Source organism: Pseudophryne corroboree, chromosome 9, assembly GCF_028390025.1.
Source record: "Pseudophryne corroboree isolate aPseCor3 chromosome 9, aPseCor3.hap2, whole genome shotgun sequence".
In the NCBI taxonomy this organism is placed as follows: Eukaryota; Metazoa; Chordata; class Amphibia; order Anura; family Myobatrachidae; genus Pseudophryne; species Pseudophryne corroboree.
The window spans coordinates 302911817-302929324 of record NC_086452.1 but is presented as its reverse complement, the minus strand read 5'-3'; the positions used below and the strand labels follow the sequence as shown (position 1 = coordinate 302929324).

At 41.1% G+C, this 17508-nt stretch overlaps 6 non-coding genes and 70 pseudogenes across 6 annotated transcripts; all 76 read right to left on the bottom strand.

The window, feature by feature from the left end:
* Positions 1–16: 16 nt before the first annotated feature.
* On the bottom strand, positions 17–135 carry LOC134961056 (5S ribosomal RNA; annotated as a pseudogene).
* Positions 136–242: 107 nt separating this feature from the next.
* On the bottom strand, positions 243–361 carry LOC134963268 (5S ribosomal RNA; annotated as a pseudogene).
* Positions 362–468: 107 nt separating this feature from the next.
* LOC134962499 (5S ribosomal RNA) lies at positions 469–587 on the bottom strand (annotated as a pseudogene).
* Positions 588–693: 106 nt separating this feature from the next.
* LOC134962586 (5S ribosomal RNA) lies at positions 694–812 on the bottom strand (annotated as a pseudogene).
* Positions 813–919: 107 nt separating this feature from the next.
* LOC134964216 (5S ribosomal RNA) lies at positions 920–1038 on the bottom strand (annotated as a pseudogene).
* A 107-nt stretch (positions 1039–1145) lies between these two features.
* Positions 1146–1264, bottom strand: LOC134960636 (5S ribosomal RNA; annotated as a pseudogene).
* A 107-nt stretch (positions 1265–1371) lies between these two features.
* LOC134960227 (5S ribosomal RNA) lies at positions 1372–1490 on the bottom strand (annotated as a pseudogene).
* Positions 1491–1597: 107 nt separating this feature from the next.
* Positions 1598–1716, bottom strand: LOC134961916 (5S ribosomal RNA). Its single transcript, XR_010187979.1, has one exon. It is a non-coding gene; the product is annotated as a 5S ribosomal RNA (ribosomal RNA).
* Positions 1717–1823: 107 nt separating this feature from the next.
* LOC134962044 (5S ribosomal RNA) lies at positions 1824–1942 on the bottom strand (annotated as a pseudogene).
* Positions 1943–2049: 107 nt separating this feature from the next.
* On the bottom strand, positions 2050–2168 carry LOC134960769 (5S ribosomal RNA; annotated as a pseudogene).
* Positions 2169–2275: 107 nt separating this feature from the next.
* On the bottom strand, positions 2276–2394 carry LOC134960013 (5S ribosomal RNA; annotated as a pseudogene).
* Positions 2395–2501: 107 nt separating this feature from the next.
* On the bottom strand, positions 2502–2620 carry LOC134963580 (5S ribosomal RNA; annotated as a pseudogene).
* Positions 2621–2727: 107 nt separating this feature from the next.
* On the bottom strand, positions 2728–2846 carry LOC134963549 (5S ribosomal RNA; annotated as a pseudogene).
* A 107-nt stretch (positions 2847–2953) lies between these two features.
* Positions 2954–3072, bottom strand: LOC134960955 (5S ribosomal RNA; annotated as a pseudogene).
* Positions 3073–3302: 230 nt separating this feature from the next.
* LOC134960404 (5S ribosomal RNA) lies at positions 3303–3421 on the bottom strand (annotated as a pseudogene).
* Positions 3422–3528: 107 nt separating this feature from the next.
* On the bottom strand, positions 3529–3647 carry LOC134960541 (5S ribosomal RNA; annotated as a pseudogene).
* Positions 3648–3754: 107 nt separating this feature from the next.
* Positions 3755–3873, bottom strand: LOC134962581 (5S ribosomal RNA). The gene has a single exon (XR_010188043.1). It is a non-coding gene; the product is annotated as a 5S ribosomal RNA (ribosomal RNA).
* A 107-nt stretch (positions 3874–3980) lies between these two features.
* LOC134961383 (5S ribosomal RNA) lies at positions 3981–4099 on the bottom strand (annotated as a pseudogene).
* Positions 4100–4206: 107 nt separating this feature from the next.
* Positions 4207–4325, bottom strand: LOC134964364 (5S ribosomal RNA; annotated as a pseudogene).
* A 107-nt stretch (positions 4326–4432) lies between these two features.
* On the bottom strand, positions 4433–4551 carry LOC134964347 (5S ribosomal RNA; annotated as a pseudogene).
* Positions 4552–4658: 107 nt separating this feature from the next.
* On the bottom strand, positions 4659–4777 carry LOC134960403 (5S ribosomal RNA; annotated as a pseudogene).
* Positions 4778–4884: 107 nt separating this feature from the next.
* On the bottom strand, positions 4885–5003 carry LOC134961053 (5S ribosomal RNA; annotated as a pseudogene).
* A 107-nt stretch (positions 5004–5110) lies between these two features.
* LOC134963267 (5S ribosomal RNA) lies at positions 5111–5229 on the bottom strand (annotated as a pseudogene).
* A 107-nt stretch (positions 5230–5336) lies between these two features.
* LOC134963105 (5S ribosomal RNA) lies at positions 5337–5455 on the bottom strand (annotated as a pseudogene).
* Positions 5456–5562: 107 nt separating this feature from the next.
* Positions 5563–5681, bottom strand: LOC134963557 (5S ribosomal RNA; annotated as a pseudogene).
* A 107-nt stretch (positions 5682–5788) lies between these two features.
* LOC134963634 (5S ribosomal RNA) lies at positions 5789–5907 on the bottom strand (annotated as a pseudogene).
* A 107-nt stretch (positions 5908–6014) lies between these two features.
* LOC134960226 (5S ribosomal RNA) lies at positions 6015–6133 on the bottom strand (annotated as a pseudogene).
* Positions 6134–6240: 107 nt separating this feature from the next.
* LOC134963351 (5S ribosomal RNA) lies at positions 6241–6359 on the bottom strand. The gene has a single exon (XR_010188115.1). It is a non-coding gene; the product is annotated as a 5S ribosomal RNA (ribosomal RNA).
* A 107-nt stretch (positions 6360–6466) lies between these two features.
* LOC134963300 (5S ribosomal RNA) lies at positions 6467–6585 on the bottom strand (annotated as a pseudogene).
* A 107-nt stretch (positions 6586–6692) lies between these two features.
* Positions 6693–6811, bottom strand: LOC134960768 (5S ribosomal RNA; annotated as a pseudogene).
* Positions 6812–6918: 107 nt separating this feature from the next.
* LOC134959675 (5S ribosomal RNA) lies at positions 6919–7037 on the bottom strand (annotated as a pseudogene).
* Positions 7038–7144: 107 nt separating this feature from the next.
* On the bottom strand, positions 7145–7263 carry LOC134964298 (5S ribosomal RNA; annotated as a pseudogene).
* A 107-nt stretch (positions 7264–7370) lies between these two features.
* LOC134964322 (5S ribosomal RNA) lies at positions 7371–7489 on the bottom strand (annotated as a pseudogene).
* A 107-nt stretch (positions 7490–7596) lies between these two features.
* Positions 7597–7715, bottom strand: LOC134960954 (5S ribosomal RNA; annotated as a pseudogene).
* A 107-nt stretch (positions 7716–7822) lies between these two features.
* Positions 7823–7941, bottom strand: LOC134962559 (5S ribosomal RNA; annotated as a pseudogene).
* A 107-nt stretch (positions 7942–8048) lies between these two features.
* LOC134962569 (5S ribosomal RNA) lies at positions 8049–8167 on the bottom strand. Its single transcript, XR_010188042.1, has one exon. It is a non-coding gene; the product is annotated as a 5S ribosomal RNA (ribosomal RNA).
* Positions 8168–8274: 107 nt separating this feature from the next.
* Positions 8275–8393, bottom strand: LOC134961467 (5S ribosomal RNA; annotated as a pseudogene).
* A 107-nt stretch (positions 8394–8500) lies between these two features.
* Positions 8501–8619, bottom strand: LOC134960140 (5S ribosomal RNA; annotated as a pseudogene).
* A 107-nt stretch (positions 8620–8726) lies between these two features.
* Positions 8727–8845, bottom strand: LOC134964205 (5S ribosomal RNA; annotated as a pseudogene).
* A 107-nt stretch (positions 8846–8952) lies between these two features.
* Positions 8953–9071, bottom strand: LOC134963256 (5S ribosomal RNA; annotated as a pseudogene).
* Positions 9072–9178: 107 nt separating this feature from the next.
* Positions 9179–9297, bottom strand: LOC134963248 (5S ribosomal RNA; annotated as a pseudogene).
* Positions 9298–9404: 107 nt separating this feature from the next.
* Positions 9405–9523, bottom strand: LOC134960953 (5S ribosomal RNA; annotated as a pseudogene).
* Positions 9524–9630: 107 nt separating this feature from the next.
* Positions 9631–9749, bottom strand: LOC134961922 (5S ribosomal RNA; annotated as a pseudogene).
* A 332-nt stretch (positions 9750–10081) lies between these two features.
* LOC134960664 (5S ribosomal RNA) lies at positions 10082–10200 on the bottom strand (annotated as a pseudogene).
* Positions 10201–10307: 107 nt separating this feature from the next.
* Positions 10308–10426, bottom strand: LOC134961722 (5S ribosomal RNA; annotated as a pseudogene).
* Positions 10427–10533: 107 nt separating this feature from the next.
* On the bottom strand, positions 10534–10652 carry LOC134962556 (5S ribosomal RNA). The gene has a single exon (XR_010188041.1). It is a non-coding gene; the product is annotated as a 5S ribosomal RNA (ribosomal RNA).
* A 107-nt stretch (positions 10653–10759) lies between these two features.
* On the bottom strand, positions 10760–10878 carry LOC134961086 (5S ribosomal RNA; annotated as a pseudogene).
* A 107-nt stretch (positions 10879–10985) lies between these two features.
* Positions 10986–11104, bottom strand: LOC134964380 (5S ribosomal RNA; annotated as a pseudogene).
* A 107-nt stretch (positions 11105–11211) lies between these two features.
* On the bottom strand, positions 11212–11330 carry LOC134963236 (5S ribosomal RNA; annotated as a pseudogene).
* Positions 11331–11437: 107 nt separating this feature from the next.
* LOC134962652 (5S ribosomal RNA) lies at positions 11438–11556 on the bottom strand (annotated as a pseudogene).
* Positions 11557–11663: 107 nt separating this feature from the next.
* Positions 11664–11782, bottom strand: LOC134960530 (5S ribosomal RNA; annotated as a pseudogene).
* A 107-nt stretch (positions 11783–11889) lies between these two features.
* LOC134961567 (5S ribosomal RNA) lies at positions 11890–12008 on the bottom strand (annotated as a pseudogene).
* Positions 12009–12115: 107 nt separating this feature from the next.
* On the bottom strand, positions 12116–12234 carry LOC134960491 (5S ribosomal RNA; annotated as a pseudogene).
* Positions 12235–12341: 107 nt separating this feature from the next.
* LOC134961770 (5S ribosomal RNA) lies at positions 12342–12460 on the bottom strand (annotated as a pseudogene).
* Positions 12461–12567: 107 nt separating this feature from the next.
* Positions 12568–12686, bottom strand: LOC134962350 (5S ribosomal RNA; annotated as a pseudogene).
* A 107-nt stretch (positions 12687–12793) lies between these two features.
* On the bottom strand, positions 12794–12912 carry LOC134963633 (5S ribosomal RNA; annotated as a pseudogene).
* A 107-nt stretch (positions 12913–13019) lies between these two features.
* Positions 13020–13138, bottom strand: LOC134961379 (5S ribosomal RNA; annotated as a pseudogene).
* Positions 13139–13245: 107 nt separating this feature from the next.
* LOC134961023 (5S ribosomal RNA) lies at positions 13246–13364 on the bottom strand (annotated as a pseudogene).
* Positions 13365–13471: 107 nt separating this feature from the next.
* On the bottom strand, positions 13472–13590 carry LOC134961503 (5S ribosomal RNA). The gene has a single exon (XR_010187918.1). It is a non-coding gene; the product is annotated as a 5S ribosomal RNA (ribosomal RNA).
* Positions 13591–13697: 107 nt separating this feature from the next.
* LOC134963963 (5S ribosomal RNA) lies at positions 13698–13816 on the bottom strand (annotated as a pseudogene).
* A 107-nt stretch (positions 13817–13923) lies between these two features.
* LOC134960220 (5S ribosomal RNA) lies at positions 13924–14042 on the bottom strand (annotated as a pseudogene).
* A 107-nt stretch (positions 14043–14149) lies between these two features.
* LOC134959754 (5S ribosomal RNA) lies at positions 14150–14268 on the bottom strand (annotated as a pseudogene).
* A 107-nt stretch (positions 14269–14375) lies between these two features.
* LOC134960723 (5S ribosomal RNA) lies at positions 14376–14494 on the bottom strand (annotated as a pseudogene).
* Positions 14495–14601: 107 nt separating this feature from the next.
* Positions 14602–14720, bottom strand: LOC134960010 (5S ribosomal RNA; annotated as a pseudogene).
* A 107-nt stretch (positions 14721–14827) lies between these two features.
* LOC134962852 (5S ribosomal RNA) lies at positions 14828–14946 on the bottom strand (annotated as a pseudogene).
* Positions 14947–15053: 107 nt separating this feature from the next.
* On the bottom strand, positions 15054–15172 carry LOC134963376 (5S ribosomal RNA; annotated as a pseudogene).
* Positions 15173–15279: 107 nt separating this feature from the next.
* LOC134960751 (5S ribosomal RNA) lies at positions 15280–15398 on the bottom strand (annotated as a pseudogene).
* A 107-nt stretch (positions 15399–15505) lies between these two features.
* On the bottom strand, positions 15506–15624 carry LOC134960557 (5S ribosomal RNA; annotated as a pseudogene).
* A 107-nt stretch (positions 15625–15731) lies between these two features.
* On the bottom strand, positions 15732–15850 carry LOC134964480 (5S ribosomal RNA; annotated as a pseudogene).
* Positions 15851–15957: 107 nt separating this feature from the next.
* LOC134961058 (5S ribosomal RNA) lies at positions 15958–16076 on the bottom strand (annotated as a pseudogene).
* A 107-nt stretch (positions 16077–16183) lies between these two features.
* LOC134962910 (5S ribosomal RNA) lies at positions 16184–16302 on the bottom strand (annotated as a pseudogene).
* Positions 16303–16409: 107 nt separating this feature from the next.
* On the bottom strand, positions 16410–16528 carry LOC134960687 (5S ribosomal RNA; annotated as a pseudogene).
* Positions 16529–16635: 107 nt separating this feature from the next.
* LOC134961851 (5S ribosomal RNA) lies at positions 16636–16754 on the bottom strand (annotated as a pseudogene).
* Positions 16755–16861: 107 nt separating this feature from the next.
* On the bottom strand, positions 16862–16980 carry LOC134960863 (5S ribosomal RNA; annotated as a pseudogene).
* Positions 16981–17087: 107 nt separating this feature from the next.
* Positions 17088–17206, bottom strand: LOC134961921 (5S ribosomal RNA; annotated as a pseudogene).
* Positions 17207–17313: 107 nt separating this feature from the next.
* LOC134961783 (5S ribosomal RNA) lies at positions 17314–17433 on the bottom strand (annotated as a pseudogene).
* Positions 17434–17508: the final 75 nt, after the last annotated feature.

Sequence of the window (17508 nt, the reverse complement as noted above, 5' to 3'; positions counted from 1 at the left end):
GTTGGCAGTATAAAAATACCTGCAGCACCTTGTATTCCCAGGTGGTCTCCCATCAAAGTACTAAACAGGCCCAACACTGCTTAGCTTCCAAGATCAGATGAGATTGTTCGTATCCAGTGTGGTGTGGCTGTAGATAAGCTCTGTGGTTTCTGTTAGAACTTTTCTACTTCTAACTACTGGTACATAAATGAATACGTTTGAAAATGGAATGCATCAACAGAACGGTGTTGGCAGTATAAAAATAGCTGCAGCACCTTGTATTCCCAGGTGGTTTCCCATCCAAATACTAACCAAGCCCAACACTGCTTAGCTTCCAAGATCAGATGAGATTGTTCGTATCCAGTGTGGTGTGGCTGTAGATGAGCTCTGTGGTTTCTGTTAGAACTTTTCTACTTCTATCTACTGGTACATAAATGAATAAGTTTGAAAATGGAATGCATCAACAGAACGGTGTTGGCAGTATAAAAATACCTGCAGCACCTTGTATTCCCAGGTGGTCTCCCATCCAAATACTAACCAAGCCCAACACTGCTTAGTTTCCAAGATCAGATGAAATTGGGTGTATCCAGTGTGGTGTTGCTGTAAATAATCTTCATGGTTTCTGTTAGAACTTTTCTACTTCTAACTACTGGTACATAAATGAAAAAGTTTGAAAATGGAATGCATCAACAAAACGGAGTTGCAGTATAAAAATATCTGCAGCACCTTGCATTCCAAGGTGGTTTCCCATCCAAATACTAACCAGGCCCAGCACTGCTTAGTTTCCAAGATCAGATGAGATTGGGCCTATCCAGTGTGGTGTGGCTGTAGATGAACTTTGCGGTTTCTGTTAGAACTTTTCTACTTCTAGCTACTGGTACATAAATGAATAAGTTTGAAAATTAAATGCATCAACAGAATGGTATTGGCAGTATAAAAATACCTCCAGCACCTTGTATTCCCAGGTTGTCTCCCATCCAAGTACTAACCAGGTCCAACACTTCTTAGCTTCCAAGATCAGATGATATTGGGCGTATCCAGTGTGGTGTGGCTGTAGATAAGATTTGTGGTTTCTGTTAGAACTTTTCTACTTCTAACTACTGGTACATAAATGAATAAGTTTGAAAATGGAATGCATCAACAGAACGGTGTTGGCAGTATAAAAATACCTACAGCACCTCGTATTCCCAGGTGGTCTCCCACCAAAGTACTAAACAGGCCCAACACTGCTTAGCTTCCAAGATCAGATGAGATTGTTCGTATCCAATGTGGTGTGGCTGTAGATGAGCTTTGTGGTTTCTGTTAGAACTTTTCTACTTCTAACTACTGGTACATAAATGAATAAGTTTGAAAATGGAATGCATCAACAGAACGTTGTTGGCAGTATAAAAATACCTACAGCACCTTGTATTGCCAGGTGGTCTCCCATCCTAATACTAACCAGGACCAACACTGCTTAGCTTCCAAGATCAGATGAGATTGGGCATATCCAGTGTGGTGTGGCTGTAGATGAGCTTTGTGGTTTCTGTTAGAACTTTTCTACTTCTAACTTCTGGTACATAAATGAATAAGATTGAAATTGGAAAGCATCAACAGAACGGTGTTGGCAGTATAAAAATACCTACAGCACCTTGTATTCCCAGGTGGTCTCCTATACAAGTACTAACCAGGCCCAACACTGCTTAGCTTCCAAGATCAGATGAGATTGGGTGTATCCAGTGTGGTGTGGCTGTAGATGAGTTTTGTGGTTTCTGTTAGAGCTTTTCTACTTCTAGCTACTGGTAGATAAATGAATAAGTTTGAAAATGGAATGCATCAACAGAACGGTGTTGGCAGTATAAAAATAACTGCAGAACCTTGTATTCCCAGGTGGTCTCCCATACAAGTACTAACCAGGCCCAACACTGCTTAGCTTCCAAGATCAGATGAGATCGGACGTATCCAGTGTGGTGTGGCTGTAGATGAGCTTTGTGGTTTCTGTTAGAACTTTTCTACTTCTAACTACTGGTACATAAATTAATAAGTTTGAAAATGGAATGCATCAACAGAACGGTGTTGGCAGTCTAAAAATACCTACAGCACCTCGTATTCCCAGGTGGTCTCCCACCAAAGTACTAAACAGGCCCAACACTGCTTAGCTTCCAAGATCAGATGAGATTGTTCATATCCAGTGTGGTGTGGCTGTAGATGAGCTCTGTGGTTTCTGTTAGAACTTTTCTACTTCTAACTAATGGTACATAAATGAATAAGTTTGAACATGGAATACATCAACAGAACGGTGTTGGCAGTATAAAAATAGCTGCAGCACCTTGTATTCCCAGGTGGTCTCCCATCCAAATACTAACCAAGCCCAACACTGCTTAGCTTCCAAGATCAGATGAGATTGGGCGTATCCAGTGTGGTGTGGCTGTAGATAATATTCATGGTTTCTGTTAGAACTTTTCTACTTCTAACTACTGGTAAATAAATGAAAACGTTTGAAAATGGAATGCATCAACAAAACGGAGTTGGCAGTATAAAAATATCTGCAGCACCTTGCATTCCCAGGTGGTTTACCATCCAAATACTAACCAGGCCCAGCACTGCTTAGTTTCCAATATCAGATGAGATTGGGCGTATCCAGTGTGGTGTGGCTGTAGATGAACTTTGCGGTTTCAGTTAGAATTTTTCTACTTCTAGCTACTGGTACATAAATTAATAAGTTTGTAAATGAAATGCATCAACAGAATGGTGTTGGCAGTATAAAAATACCTCCAGCACCTTGTATCCCCAGGTGGTCTCCCATCCAAGTACTAACCAGGCCCAACACTTCTTAGCTTCCAAGATCAGCTGATATTGGGCGTATCAAGTGTGGTGTGGCTGTAGATAAGCTTTGTGGTTTCTGTTAGAACTTTTCTATTTCTAACTACTGGTACATAAATGAATAAGTTTAAAAATGGAATGCATCAACAGAACGGTGTTGGCAGTATAAAAATACCTACAGCACCTCGTATTCCCAGGTGGTCTCCCACCAAAGTACTAAACAGGCCCAACACTGCTTAGCTTCCAAGATCAGATGAGACTGTTCGTATCCAGTGTGGTGTGGCTGTAGATGAGCTTTGTGGTTTCTGTTAGAACTTTTCTACTTCTAACTACTGGTACATAAATGAATAAGTTTGAAAATGGAATGCATCAACAGAACGATGTTGGCAGTATAAAAATACCTGCAGCACCTTGTATTCCCAGGTGGTCTCCCATCAAAGTACTAACCAGTCCCAACACTACATAAAAGAGTAAGTTTGAAAATGGAATGCATCAACAGAACGGTGTTGGCAGTATAAAAATACCTGCAGCACCTTGTATTCCCAGGTGGTCTCCCATCCAAGTACTAACCAAGCCCAACACTTCTTAACTTCCAAGATCAGATGAGATTGGGCGTATCCAGTGTGGTGAGGCTGTAGATGAGCTTTGTTGTTTCTGTTAGAAGTTTTCTACTTCTAGCTACTGGTACATAAATGAATTAGTTTGAAAATGGAATGTATCAACAGAACGGTGTTGGCAGTATAAAAATACCTGCAGCACCTTGTATTCCCAGGTGGTCTCCCATCCAAGTACTAACCAAGCCCAACACTGCTTAGCTTCCAAAATCAGATGAGATTGGGCGTATCCAGTGTGGTGTGGCAGTAGATGAGCTTTGTGGTTTCTGTTAGAACTTTTCTACTTCTAACTACTGGTACATAAATGAATAAGATTGAATTTGGAATGCATCAACAGAACAGTGTTGGCAGTATAAATATACCTACAGCACCTTGTATTCCCAGGTGGTCTCCCATCCAAGTACTAACCAGGCCCAACACTGCTTAGCTTCCAAGATCAGATGAGAGTGGGTGTATCCAGTGTGGTGTGGCTGCAGATGAGCTTTGTGGTTTCTGTTAGAACTTTTCTACTTCTAGGTACTGGTACATAAATGAATAAGTTTGAAAATGGAATGCATCAACAGAACGGTGTTGGCAGTATAAAAACACCTGCAGCACCTTGTATTCCCAGGTGGTCTCCCATCCAAGTACTAACCAAGCACAACACTGCTTAGCTTCCAAGATCAGATGAGATTGGGCGTATCCAGTGTGGTGTGGCAGTAGATGAGCTTTGTGGTTTCTGTTAGAACTTTTCTACTTCTAGGTACTGGTACATAAATGAATAAGTTTGAAAATGGAATGCATCAACAGAACGGTGTTGGCAGTATAAAAATACCTGCAGCACCTTGTATTCCCAGGTGGTCTCCCATCAAAGTACTAACCAGTCCCAACACTGCTTAGCTTCCAAGATCAGAGGAGATTGGGCGTATCCAGTGTGTTGTGGCTGTATAAGAGCTTTGTTGTTTCTGTTAGAACTTTTCTACTTCTAATTACTGGTACATAAAGGAATAAGTTTGAAAATGGAATGCATCAACAGAACGGTGTTGGCAGTATAAAAATACCTATAGCACCTCGTATTCCCAGGTGGTCTCCCACCAAAGTAATAAACAGGCCCAACACTGCTTGGCTTCCAAGATCTGATGAGATTGTTCATATCCAGTGTGGTGTAGCTGTAGATGAGCATTGTTGTTTCTATTAGAACTTTTCTACTTCTAACTACTGGTACATAAATGAATAAGTTTGAAAATGGAATGCATCAACAGAACGGTGTTGGCAGTATAAAAATACCTGCAGCACCTTGTATTCCCAGGTGGTCTCCCATCCAAGTACTAACCAAGCCCAACACTTCTTAACTTCCAAGATCAGATGAGATTGGGCGTATCCAGTGTGGTGAGGCTGTAGATGAGCTTTGTTGTTTCTGTTAGAACTTTTCTACTTCTAGCTACTGGTACATAAATGAATTAGTTTGAAAATGGAATGTATCAACAGAACGGTGTTGGCCGTATAAAAATACCTGCAGCACCTTGTATTCCCAGGTGGTCTCCCATCAAAGTACTAAACAGGCCCAACACTGCTTAGCTTCCAAGATCAGATGAGATTGTTCGTATCCAGTGTGGTGTGGCTGTAGATAAGCTCTGTGGTTTCTGTTAGAACTTTTCTACTTCTAACTACTGGTACATAAATGAATACGTTTGAAAATGGAATGCATCAACAGAACGGTGTTGGCAGTATAAAAATAGCTGCAGCACCTTGTATTCCCAGGTGGTTTCCCATCCAAATACTAACCAAGCCCAACACTGCTTAGCTTCCAAGATCAGATGAGATTGTTCGTATCCAGTGTGGTGTGGCTGTAGATGAGCTCTGTGGTTTCTGTTAGAACTTTTCTACTTCTATCTACTGGTACATAAATGAATAAGTTTGAAAATGGAATGCATCAACAGAACGGTGTTGGCAGTATAAAAATACCTGCAGCACCTTGTATTCCCAGGTGGTCTCCCATCCAAATACTAACCAAGCCCAACACTGCTTAGTTTCCAAGATCAGATGAAATTGGGCGTATCCAGTGTGGTGTTGCTGTAAATAATCTTCATGGTTTCTGTTAGAACTTTTCTACTTCTAACTACTGGTACATAAATGAAAAAGTTTGAAAATGGAATGCATCAACAAAACGGAGTTGGCAGTATAAAAATATCTGCAGCACCTTGCATTCCAAGGTGGTTTCCCATCCAAATACTAACCAGGCCCAGCACTGCTTAGTTTCCAATATCAGATGAGATTGGGCGTATCCAGTGTGGTGTGGCTGTAGATGAACTTTGCGGTTTCAGTTAGAATTTTTCTACTTCTAGCTACTGGTACATAAATGAATAAGTTTGAAAATTAAATGCATCAACAGAATGGTATTGGCAGTATAAAAATACCTCCAGCACCTTGTATTCCCAGGTTGTCTCCCATCCAAGTACTAACCAGGCCCAACACTTCTTAGCTTCCAAGATCAGATGATATTGGGCGTATCCAGTGTGGTGTGGCTGTAGATAAGATTTGTGGTTTCTGTTAGAACTTTTCTACTTCTAACTACTGGTACATAAATGAATAAGTTTGAAAATGGAATGCATCAACAGAACGTTGTTGGCAGTATAAAAATACCTACAGCACCTTGTATTGCCAGGTGGTCTCCCATCCTAATACTAACCAGGACCAACACTGCTTAGCTTCCAAGATCAGATGAGATTGGGCATATCCAGTGTGGTGTGGCTGTAGATGAGCTTTGTGGTTTCTGTTAGAACTTTTCTACTTCTAACTACTGGTACATAAATGAATAAGATTGAAATTGGAATGCATCAACAGAACGGTGTTGGCAGTATAAAAATACCTACAGCACCTTGTATTCCCAGGTGGTCTCCCATACAAGTACTAACCAGGCCCAACACTGCTTAGCTTCCAAGATCAGATGAGATTGGGTGTATCCAGTGTGGTGTGGCTGTAGATGAGTTTTGTAGTTTCTGTTAGAGCTTTTCTACTTCTAGCTACTGGTACATAAATGAATAAGTTTGAAAATGGAATGCATCAACAGAACGGTGTTGGCAGTATAAAAATAACTGCAGAACCTTGTATTCCCAGGTGGTCTCCCATCAAAGTACTAACCAGTCCCAACACTGCTTAGCTTCCAAGATCAGATGAGATCGGACGTATCCAGTGTGGTGTGGCTGTAGATGAGCTTTGTGGTTTCTGTTAGAACTTTTCTACTTCTAACTACTGGTACATAAATTAATAAGTTTGAAAATGGAATGCATCAACAGAACGGTGTTGGCAGTCTAAAAATACCTACAGCACCTCGTATTCCCAGGTGGTCTCCCACCAAAGTACTAAACAGGCCCAACACTGCTTAGCTTCCAAGATCAGATGAGATTGTTCATATCCAGTGTGGTGTGGCTGTAGATGAGCTCTGTGGTTTCTGTTAGAACTTTTCTACTTCTAACTACTGGTACATAAATGAATAAGTTTGAACATGGAATACATCAACAGAACGGTGTTGGCAGTATAAAAATAGCTGCAGCACCTTGTATTCCCAGGTGGTCTCCCATCCAAATACTAACCAAGCCCAACACTGCTTAGCTTCCAAGATCAGATGAGATTGGGTGTATCCAGTGTGGTGTGGCTGTAGATAATCTTCATGGTTTCTGTTAGAACTTTTCTACTTCTAACTACTGGTAAATAAATGAAAAAGTTTGAAAATGGAATGCATCAACAAAACGGAGTTGGCAGTATAAAAATATCTGCAGCACCTTGCATTCCCAGGTGGTTTACCATCCAAATACTAACCAGGCCCAGCACTGCTTAGTTTCCAATATCAGATGAGATTGGGCGTATCCAGTGTGGTGTAACTGTAGATGAACTTTGCGGTTTCAGTTAGAATTTTTCTACTTCTAGCTACTGGTACATAAATTAATAAGTTTGTAAATGAAATGCATCAACAGAATGGTGTTGGCAGTATAAAAATCCCTCCAGCACCTTGTATCCCCAGGTGGTCTCCCATCCAAGTACTAACCAGGCCCAACACTTCTTAGCTTCCAAGATCAGCTGATATTGGGCGTATCAAGTGTGGTGTGGCTGTAGATAAGCTTTGTGGTTTCTGTTAGAACTTTTCTATTTCTAACTACTGGTACATAAATGAATAAGTTTAAAAATGGAATGCATCAACAGAACGGTGTTGGCAGTATAAAAATACCTACAGCACCTCGTATTCCCAGGTGGTCTCCCACCAAAGTACTAAACAGGCCCAACACTGCTTAGCTTCCAAGATCAGATGAGACTGTTCGTATCCAGTGTGGTGTGGCTGTAGATGAGCTTTGTGGTTTCTGTTAGAACTTTTCTACTTCTAACTACTGGTACATAAATGAATAAGTTTGAAAATGGAATGCATCAACAGAACGATGTTGGCAGTATAAAAATACCTGCAGCACCTTGTATTCCCAGGTGGTCTCCCATCCAAGTACTAACCAAGAACAACACTGCTTAGCTTCCAAAATCAGATGAGATTAGGCGTATCCAGTGTGTTGTGGCAGTAGATGAGCTTTGTGGTTTCTGTTAGAACTTTTCTACTTCTAACTACTGGTACATAAATGAATAAGATTGAATTTGGAATGCATCAACAGAACGGTGTTGGCAGTATAAAAATACCTACAGCACCTTGTATTCCCAGGTGGTCTCCCATCCAAGTACTAACCAGGCCCAACACTGCTTAGCTTCCAAGATCAGATGAGAGTGGGTGTATCCAGTGTGGTGTGGCTGCAGATGAGCTTTGTAGTTTCTGTTAGAACTTTTCTACTTCTAGGTACTGGTACATAAATGAATAAGTTTGAAAATGGAATGCATCAACAGAACGGTGTTGGCAGTATAAAAATACCTGCAGCACCTTGTATTCCCAGGTGGTCTCCCATCAAAGTACTAACCAGTCCCAACACTGCTTAGCTTCCAAGGTCAGATGAGATTGGACGTATCCAGTGTGGTGTGGCTGTAGATGAGCTTTGTGGTTTCTGTTAGAACTTTTCTACTTCTAACTACTGGTACATAAATGAATAAGTTTGAAAATGGAATGCATCAACAGAACGGTGTTGGCAGTATAAAAATACCTACAGCACCTTGTATTCCCAGGTGGTCTCCCACCAAAGTACTAAACAGGCCCAACACTGCTTAGCTTCCAAGATCAGATGAGATTGTTCGTATCCAGTGTGGTGTGGCTGTAGATGAGCTCTGTGGTTTCTGTTAGAACTTTTCTACTTCTAACTACTGGTACATAAATGAATAAGTTTGAAAATGGAATGCATCAACAGAACGCTGTTGGCATTATAAAAATAGCTGCAGCACCTTGTATTCCCAGGTGGTTTCCCATCCAAATACTAACCAAGCCCAACACTGCTTAGTTTCCAAGATCAGATGAGATTGGGCGTATCCAGTGTTGTGTTGCTGTAGATAATCTTCATGGTTTCTGTTAGAACTTTTCTACTTCTAACTACTGGTAAATAAATGAAAAAGTTTGAAAATGGAATGCATCAACAAAACGGAGTTGGCAGTATAAAAATATCTGCAGCACCTTGCATTCCCAGGTGGTTTCCCATCCAAATACTAACCAGCCCCAGCACTGCTTAGTTTCCAAGATCAGATGAGATTGGGCGTATCCAGTGTGGTGTGGCTGTAGATGAACTTTGCGGTTTCTGTTAGAATTTTTCTACTTCTAGCTACTGGTACATAAATTAATAAGTTTGTAAATGAAATGCATCAACAGAATGGTGTTGGCAGTATAAAAATACCTCCAGCACCTTGTATCCCCAGGTGGTCTCCCATCCAAGTACTAACCAGGCCCAACACTTCTTAGCTTCCAAGATCAGATGATATTGGGCGTATCCAGTGCGGTGTGGCTGTAGATAAGCTTTGTGGTTTCTGTTAGAACTTTTCTATTTCTAACTACTGGTACATAAATGAATAAGTTTAAAAATGGAATGCATCAACAGAAATGTGTTGGCAGTATAAAAATACCTACAGCACCTCGTATTCCCAGGTGGTCTCCCACCAAAGTACTAAACAGGCCCAACACTGCTTAGCTTCCAAGATCAGATGAGACTGTTCGTATCCAGTGTGGTGTGGCTGTAGATGAGCTTTGTGGTTTCTGTTAGAACTTTTCTACTTCTAACTACTGGTACATAAATGAATAAGTTTGAAAATGGAATGCATCAACAGAACGGTGTTGGCAGTATAAAAATACCTGCAGCACCTTGTATTCCCAGGTGGTCTCCCATCAAAGTACTAACCAGTCCCAACACTGCTTAGCTTCCAAGATCAGATGAGATTGGGCGTATCCAGTGTGGTGTGGCTGTTTATGAGCTTTGTGGTTTCTGTTAGAACTTTTCTACTTCTAATTACTGGTACATAAATGAATAAGTTTGAAAATGGAATGCATCAACAGAACGGTGTTGGCAGTATAAAAATACCTATAGCACCTCGTATTCCCAGGTGGTCTCCACCAAAGTAATAAACAGGCCCAACACTGCTTGGCTTCCAAGATCTGATGAGATTGTTCATATCCAGTGTGGTGTAGCTGTAGATGAGCATTATTGTTTCTATTAGAACTTTTCTACTTCTAACTACTGGTACATAAATGAATAAGTTTGAAAATGGAATGCATCAACAGAACGGTGTTGGCAGTATAAAAATACCTGCAGCACCTTGTATTCCCAGGTGGTCTCCCATCTAAGTACTAACCAAGCCCAACACTTCTTAACTTCCAAGATCAGATGAGATTGGGCGTATCCAGTGTGGTGAGGCTGTAGATGAGCTTTGTTGTTTCTGTTAGAACTTTTCTACTTCTAGCTACTGGTACATAAATGAATTAGTTTGAAAATGGAATGTATCAACAGAACGGTGTTGGCAGTATAAAAATACCTGCAGCACCTTGTATTCCCAGGTGGTCTCCCATCCATGTACTAACCAAGCCCAACACTGCTTAGCTTCCAAAATCAGATGAGATTGGGCGTATCCAGTGTGGTGTGGCAGTAGATGAGCTTTGTGGTTTCTGTTAGAACTTTTCTACTTCTAACTACTGGTACATAAATGAATAAGATTGAATTTGGAATGCATCAACAGAACAGTGTTGGCAGTATAAAAATACCTACAGCACCTTGTATTCCCAGGTGGTCTCCCATCCAAGTACTAACCAGGCCCAACACTGCTTAGCTTCCAAGATCAGATGAGAGTGGGTGTATCCAGTGTGGTGTGGCTGCAGATGAGCTTTGTGGTTTCTGTTAGAACTTTTCTACTTCTAACTACTGGTAAATAAATGAAAAAGTTTGAAAATGGAATGCATCAACAAAACGGAGTTGGCAGTATAAAAATATCTGCAGCACCTTGCATTCCCAGGTGGTTTCCCATCCAAATACTAACCAGGCCCAGCACTGCTTAGTTTCCAAGATCGGATGAGATTGGGCGTATCCAGTGTGGTGTGGCTGTAGATGAACTTTGCGGTCTCTGTTAGAATTTTTCTACTTCTAGCTACTGGTACATAAATTAATAAGTTTGTAAATGAAATGCATCAACAGAATGGTGTTGGCAGTATAAAAATACCTCCAGCACCTTGTATCCCCAGGTGGTCTCTCATCCAAGTACTAACCAGGCCCAACACTTCTTAGCTTCCAAGATCAGATGATATTGGGCGTATCCAGTGTGGTGTGGCTGTAGATAAGCTTTGTGGTTTCTGTTAGAACTTTTCTACTTCTAACTACTGGTACATAAATGAATAAGTTTGAAAATGGAATGCATCAACAGAACGGTGTTGGCAGTATAAAAATACCGACAGCACCTCGTATTCCCAAGTGGTCTCCCACCAAAGTACTAAACAGGCCCAACAATGCTTAACTTTTAAGTTCAGATGAGATTGTTCGTATCCAGTGTGGTGTGGCTGTAGATGAGCTTTGTGGTTTCTGTTAGAACTTTTCTTCTTCTAACTACTGGTACATAAATGAATAAGTTTGAAAATGGAATGCATCAACAGAACGGTGTTGGCAGTATAAAAATACCTGCAGCACCTCGTATTCCCAGGTGGTCTCCCATCCAAGTACTAACTAAGCCCAACACTGCTTAGCTTCCAAAATCAGATGAGATTGGGCGTATCCAGTGTGGTGTGGAAGTAGACGAGCTTTGTGGTTTCTGTTAGAACTTTTCTACTTCTTACTACTGGTACATAAATGAATAAGATTGAATTTGGAATGCATCAACAGAACTGTGTTGGCAGTATAAAAATACCTACAGCACCTTGTATTCCCAGGTAGTCTCCCATCCAACTACTAACCAGGCCCAACACTGCTTAGCTTCCAAGATCAGATGAGAGTGGGTGTATCCAGTGTGGTGTGGCTGCAGATGAGCTTTGTGGTTTCTGTATGAACTTTTCTACTTCTAGGTACTGGTACATAAATGAATAAGTTTGAAAATGGAATGCATCAACAGAATGGTGTTGGCAGTATAAAAATACCTGCAGCACCTTGTATTCCCAGGTGGTCTCCCATGCAAGTACTAACCAAGCCCAACACTGCTTAACTTCCAAGATCAGATGAGATTGTTCGTATCCAGTGTGGTGTGGCTGTAGATGAGCTTTGTGGTTTCTGTTAGAACTTTTCTTCTTCTAACTACTGGTACATATATGAATAAAATTGAAATTGGAATGCATCAACAGAACGGTGTTGGCAGTATAAAAATACCTACAGCACCTTGTATTCCCAGGTGGTCTCCCATCAAAGTACTAACCAATCCCAACACTGCTTAGCTTCCAAGATCAGATGAGATTGGACGTATCCAGTGTGGTGTGGCTGTAGATGAGCTCTGTGGTTTCTGTTAGAACTTTTCTACTTCTATCTACTGGTACATAAATGAATAAGTTTGAAAATGGAATGCATCAACAGAACGGTGTTGGCAGTATAAAAATACCTGCAGCACCTTGTATTCCCAGGTGGTCTCCCATCCAAATACTAACCAAGCCCAACACTGCTTAGTTTCCAAGATCAGATGAAATTGGGCGTATCCAGTGTGGTGTGGCTGTAGATAATCTTCATGGTTTCTGTTAGAACTTTTCTACTTCTAACTACTGGTACATAAATGAAAAAGTTTGAAAATGGAATGCATCAACAAAACGGAGTTGGCAGTATAAAAATATCTGCAGCACCTTGCATTCCAAGGTGGTTTCCCATCCAAATACTAACCAGGCCCAGCACTGCTTAGTTTCCAAGATCAGATGAGATTGGGCGTATCCAGTGTGGTGTGGCTGTAGATGAACTTTGCGGTTTCTGTTAGAACTTTTCTACTTCTAGCTACTGGTACATAAATGAATAAGTTTGAAAATGAAATGCATCAACAGAATGGTATTGGCAGTATAAAAATACCTCCAGCACCTTGTATTCCCAGGTTGTCTCCCATCCAAGTACTAACCAGGCCCAACACTTCTTAGCTTCCAAGATCAGATGATATTGGGCGTATCCAGTGTGGTGTGGCTGTAGATAAGATTTGTGGTTTCTGTTAGAACTTTTCTACTTCTAACTACTGGTACATAAATGAATAAGTTTGAAAATGGAATGCATCAACAGAACGGTGTTGGCAGTATAAAAATACCTACAGCACCTCGTATTCCCAGGTGGTCTCCCACCAAAGTACAAAACAGGCCCAACACTGCTTAGCTTCCAAGATCAGATGAGATTGTTCGTATCCAATGTGGTGTGGCTGTAGATGAGCTTTGTGGTTTCTGTTAGAACTTTTCTACTTCTAACTACTGGTACATAAATGAATAAGTTTGAAAATGGAATGCATCAACAGAACGTTGTTGGCAGTATAAAAATACCTACAGCACCTTGTATTGCCAGGTGGTCTCCCATCCTAATACTAACCAGGACCAACGCTGCTTAGCTTCCAAGATCAGATGAGATTGGGCATATCCAGTGTGGTGTGGCTGTAGATGAGCTTTGTGGTTTCTGTTAGAACTTTTCTACTTCTAACTACTGGTACATAAATGAATAAGATTGAAATTGGAATGCATCAACAGAACGGTGTTGGCAGTATAAAAATACCTACAGCACCTTGTATTCCCAGGCGGTCTCCCATTCAAGTACTAACCAGGCCCAACACTGCTTAGCTTCCAAGATCAGATGAGATTGGGTGTATCCAGTGTGGTGTGGCTGTAGATGAGTTTTGTGGTTTCTGTTAGAGCTTTTCTACTTCTAGCTACTGGTACATAAATGAATAAGTTTGAAAATGGAATGCATCAACAGAACGGTGTTGGCAGTATAAAAATAACTGCAGAACCTTGTATTCCCAGGTGGCCTCCCATCAAAGTACTAACCAGTCCCAACACTGCTTAGCTTCCAAGATCAGATGAGATCGGACGTATCCAGTGTGGTGTGGCTGTAGATGAGCTTTGTGGTTTCTGTTAGAACTTTTCTACTTCTAACTACTGGTACATAAATTAATAAGTTTGAAAATGGAATGCATCAACAGAACGGTGTTGGCAGTATAAAAATACCTACAGCACCTCGTATTCCCAGGTGGTCTCCCACCAAAGTACTAAACAGGCCCAACACTGCTTAGCTTCCAAGATCAGATGAGATTGTTCGTATCCAGTGTGGTGTGGCTGTAGATGAGCTCTGTGGTTTCTGTTAGAACTTTTCTACTTCTAACTACTGGTACATAAATGAATAAGTTTGAAAATGGAATACATCAACAGAACGGTGTTGGCAGTATAAAAATACCTACAGCACCTTGTATTCCCAGGTGGTCTCCCATCCAAATACTAACCAGGCCCAACACTGCTTAGCTTCCAAGATCAGATGAGAGTGGGTGTATCCAGTGTGGTGTGGCTGCAGATGAGCTTTGTGGTTTCTGTATGAACTTTTCTACTTCTAGGTACTGGTACATAAATGAATACGTTTGAAAATGGAATGCATCAACAGAATGGTGTTGGCAGTATAAAAATACCTGCAGCACCTTGTATTCCCAGGTGGTCTCCCATCCAAGTACTAACCAAGCCCAACACTGCTTAACTTCCAAGATCAGATGAGATTGTTCGTATCCAGTGTGGTGTGGCTGTAGATGAGCTTTGTGGTTTCTGTTAGAACTTTTCTTCTTCTAACTACTGGTACATAAATGAATAAGTTTGAAAATGGAATGCATCAACAGAACGGTGTTGGCAGTATAAAAATACCTGCAGCACTTTGTATTCCCAGTTGGTCTCCCATCCAAGTACTAACCAAGCCCAACACTGCTTAGCTTCCAAGATCAGATGAGATTGGGCGTATCCAGTGTGGTGAGGCTGTAGATGAGCTTTGTGGTTTCTGTTAGAACTTTTCTACTTCTAACTACTGGTACATAAATGAATAAGATTGAAATTGGAATGCATCAACAGAACGGTGTTGGCAGTATAAAAATACCTGCAGCACCTTGTATGCCCAGGTGGTCTCCCATCAAAGTACTAACCAGTCCCAACACTGCTTAGCTTCCAAGATCAGATGAGATTGGGCGTATCCAGTTTGGTGTGGCTGTAGATGAGCTTTGTGGTTTCTGTTAGAACTTTTCTACTTCTAACTACTGGTACATAAATGAATAAGTTTGAAAATGGAATGCATCAACAGAACGGTGTTGGCAGTATAAAAATACCTACAGCACCTCGTATTCCCAGGTTGTCTCCCACCAAAGTACTAAACAGGCCCAACACTGCTTAAATTCCAAGATCAGATGAGATTGTTCGTATCCAGTGTGGTGTGGCTGTAGATGAGCTTTGTGGTTTCTGTTAGAACTTTTCTACTTCTAACTACTGGTGCATAAATTAATAAGTTTGAAAATGGAATGCATCAACAGAACGGTGTTGGCAGTATAAAAATACCTACAGCACCTTGTATTCCCAGGTGGTCTCCCATCCAAGTACTAACCAGGCCCAACACTGCTTAGCTTCCAAGGTCAAATGATATTGGGCAGATCCAGTGTGGTGTGGCTGTAGATGAGCTTTGCGGTTTCTGTTAGAACTTTTCTACTTCTAACTACTGGTACATAAATGAACAAGTTTGAAAATGGAATGCATCAACAGAACGGTGTTGGCAGTATAAAAAGATCTACAGCACCTTGTACTCCCAGGTGGTCTCACATCCAAGTACTAACCAAACCCAACACTGCTTAGCTTCCAAGATCAGATGAGATTGGGCGTATCCAGTATGGTGTGGCTGTAGATGAGCTTTGTGGTTTCTGTTAGAACTTTTCTACTTCTAACTTCTGGTACATAAATGAATAAGTTTGAAAATGGAATGCATCAACAGAACGGTGTTGGCAGTATAAAAATACCTACAGCAACTCGTATTCCCAGGTGGACTCCCACCAAAGTACTAAACAGGCCCAACAATGCTTAACTTTTAAGTTCAGATGAGATTGTTCGTATCCAGTGTGTTGTGGCTGTAGATGAGCTTTGTGGTTTCAGTTAGAACTTTTCTTCTTCTAACTACTGGTACATAAATGAATAAGTTTGAAAATGGAATGCATCAACAGAACGGTGTTGGCAGTATAAAAATACCTGCAGCACCTTGTATTCCCAGTTGGTCTCCCATCCAAGTACTAACCAAGCCCAACACTGCTTAGCTTTCAAGATCAGATGAGATTGGGCGTATCCAGTGTGGTGAGGCTGTAGATGAGCTTTGTGGTTTCTGTTAGAACTTTTCTACTTCTAACTACTGGTACATAAATGAATAAGATTGAAATTGGAATGCATCAACAGAACGGTGTTGGCAGTATAAAAATACGTGCAGCACCTTGTATGCCCAGGTGGTCTCCCATCAAAGTACTAACCAGTCCCAACACTGCTTAGCTTCCAAGATCAGATGAGATTGGGCGTATCCAGTGTGGTGTGGCTGTAGATGAGCTTTGTGGTTTCTGTTGGAACTTTTCTACTTCTTACTACTGGTACATAAATGAATAAGTTTGAAAAAGGAATGCATCAACAGAACGGTGTTGGCAGTATAAAAATACCTACAGCACCTCGTATTCCCAGGTTGTCTCCCACCAAAGTACTAAACAGGCCCAACACTGCTTAAATTCCAAGATCAGATGAGATTGGGCGTATCCAGTGTGGTGTGGCTGTAGATGAGCTTTGTGGTTTCTGTTAGAACTTTTCTACTTCTAACTACTGGTACATAAATGAATAAGTTTGAAAATGGAATGCATCAACAGAACGGTGTTGGCAGTATAAAAATACCTACAGCACCTTGTATTCCCAGGTGGTCTCCCATCCAAGTACTAACCAGGCCCAACACTGCTTAGCTTCCAAGGTCAAATGATATTGGGCAGATCCAGGGTGGTGTGGCTGTAGATGAGCTTTGCGGTTTCTGTTAGAACTTTTCTACTTCTAACTACTGGTACATAAATGAACAGGTTAGAAAATGGAATGCATCAACAGAACGGTGTTGGCAGTATAAAAAGATCTACAGCACCTTGTACTCCCAGGTGGTCTCACATCCAAGTACTAACCAAGCCCAACACTGCTTAGTTTCCAAGATCAGATGAGATTGGGCGTATCCAGTATGGTGTGGCTGTAGATGAGCTTTGTGGTTTCTGTTAGAACTTTTCTACTTCTAACTACTGGTACATAAATGAATAAGTTTGAAAATGGAATGCATCAACAGAACGGTGTTGGCAGTATAAAAATACCTACAGCACCTCGTATTCCCAGGTGGTCTCCCACCAAAGTACTAAACAGGCCCAACAATGCTTAACTTTTAAGTTCAGATGAGATTGTTCGTATCCAGTGTGGTGTGGCTGTAGATGAGCTTTGTGGTTTCTGTTAGAACTTTTCTTCTTCTAACTACTTGTACATAAATGAATAAGTTTGAAAATGGAATGCATCAACAGAACGGTGTTGGCAGTATAAAAATACCTGCAGCACCTTGTATTCCCAGGTGGTCTCCCATCCAAGTACTAACCAAGCCCAACACTGCTTAGCTTCCAAAAATCAGATGGGATTGGGCGTATCCAGTGTGGTGTGGCAGTAGATGAGCTTTGTGGTCTCTGTTAGAACTTTTCTACTTCTAACTACTGGTACATAAATGAATAAGATTGAATTTGGAAT